Below are 2,011 nucleotides of genomic sequence, written 5' to 3' on the forward strand. Positions count from 1 at the left end.
CGTACTGCTGGGCCCCCGTTGCCTTCAGGTAACACAGGAACTAAGGCAGGAATAGGGTGAGGAAGCAAGTAAAGCCGAGCAAGGAAGGCAAAAGTTAATCTTATCTTCATGGGCAGCTCGCAATGACGTCCTTTTTCTGTGCCACAGCTGACAACAACATCCCAGACAGAAAAGTAACAGGCCAAAAAGAAACCTAGCAGATGCTGAAACAGTTCAGTTGGGAGCGTGCAAGACTAACAGGCTCTTCTATCCTCCTTTATGCACGGGCGGGATGTTTTCTGAGAGTGCAGCAGTTCCTTTAACTGCCACGAGTCCCTCATTTCAGGCTATGCAGCAGGAAAAGACAGCATGGGCTTCTGCACCGAGTTGGCCCACCTGACCTTTCATTCTTCTCTTGCTCTTTGTCAGCAAGGAGAAGAAAAAGAAGCTCTCCCTCAAGCTGGAGTCACACGGGCGAGGTAAGGACGACTTCCTGAGTGCTGGCTCCAGTCCTCTGCCCTGCCAGCTGACCTATCGAGGGGCTACCACCACATTCTCTAGATTTGTCCATCGGTCTGTGCCAGAGTGAGCAACAACCCAGTAGGTGGAGTTTCTGTAGTGTAGTGGTTATCACATTTGCCTAACACGCAAAAGGTCCCTGGTTCAAAACCAGGCAGAAACATGCTGGCTTTCTTTTCCCAGATCCCCTTGTTATTCAGAAAGGGCACTCCTCCTATTGGCCTGTCCCTGGGATAACTCCAACCCCTGCATGACAGAGGATGCTGACAGCAGTGGAGAAAGCACCTTGGTGTCAGGCTGGAGAACCTAGAGTAGTTAGGCCAGTCACCATTTGGAGGCTTGTGGCTTGGCCACCTCTGCTGTTGGAGGTTGGCCTATAGAGGCTCTCACTTCCTGCTGGGCTCCTTTGCGTGACTGGCCAAAGGAGGAAGTGAGGCAGGAATGGGGCAATAGAGGAAAGTTGAGCTGAGGAAGGCAGGGAAGAAGCTGTGCGGCTAAGTGGGGTTAGTAGAGCACCACCCTTCATTCTGCAAAGCCTGGGGAGGTGTGGTCGGCTGCTGGGAGGTAGAATCCTGTGCCTGCCTCTTGGCTTCCCAGGAGTAGCTACTTGCAGCCCAGGAGAAGAAGGGAGGTTCTGGGTGAAAGGAAAACAAGCAAAGCTGAGTCCAAGTGGAGAATGGCGGCTCCTTTATGGCCAACCTGGGGGCATGACTGATGGTTTTAGAGGTGGAGGCTGGGCTGGCTGTGAGCAACTGGGATCCAGGAAACCCTCACCTGCCCTTCTGAGGGCTGAACCCATGGAGGTGCGGTTGGCTGCTGAGAGACAGACCCCTGTGGCTGCCTGTTGGCATCCCAGGGATGGCTACTTGCAGCCCAGGAGAAGCGGGGTTCTGGGGGGAAGGAAAAGCAGCAATGGTGAGGCTGAGTGGGCTCCTTTCTGGCCGAGATGGTGGACTGTGGTGAGTCTGGGAGTTGCCTGTAAGCCATAAGTGGACGTAGTGCAGTGAAAACTGCTGCTCCATTCTGGCCGACCTGGGGGCGCCATGGATGACTTGGGAATGGGGGCAGGGCGCTGGCTGTGAGCAAATGGGATCCAGGAAGCCCCAGCCTGCCCCTCCAGGGGCCGAGTCTTCTTCTCTCCTGCCATGGGGAGCCCGACCTTAAGCCTGCCCAGCATGTGCAGCAGCTCGAGCATTAAGCCTTCCTGTGTGCATAACTGAACTACGCCCTAGTGTAATAAGGTGTAAAGTTTAGATTGTGAATTTATCTTTAATTTCCATGGTAATTTACTTTGATCTTTTATTCCTACCACTTATAATCCTTAAAACTCCATCTTTCTGTAGTTAATAAATCTGTTTTATGCTCTACTTAAACTGGTGTATTTTGCTTGAAGTTCTTGGGAAATCTCAGCTCCATTACAAGGCTGGTTCATGTACTATTCACAGTGAGGGAGGGGTGGACCCTGTGTAATAAACTCACACTGATCAGGCTTCTGATTAAGGCAAGATGGTAT

The 2,011-nt window shown here is 52.1% G+C and overlaps 1 non-coding gene across 1 annotated transcript; it reads left to right on the forward strand.

Annotated features, from left to right (window-relative positions):
* The first annotated feature begins 588 nt into the window (after nucleotides 1-588).
* Nucleotides 589-661, forward strand: TRNAV-AAC (transfer RNA valine (anticodon AAC)). Its single transcript has one exon. It is a non-coding gene; the product is annotated as a tRNA-Val (tRNA).
* Nucleotides 662-2,011: the final 1,350 nt, after the last annotated feature.

This window comes from Gopherus flavomarginatus, unplaced genomic scaffold (genome assembly GCF_025201925.1).
Source record: "Gopherus flavomarginatus isolate rGopFla2 unplaced genomic scaffold, rGopFla2.mat.asm mat_scaffold_67_arrow_ctg1, whole genome shotgun sequence".
Lineage (NCBI taxonomy): Eukaryota > Metazoa > Chordata > Testudines > Testudinidae > Gopherus > Gopherus flavomarginatus.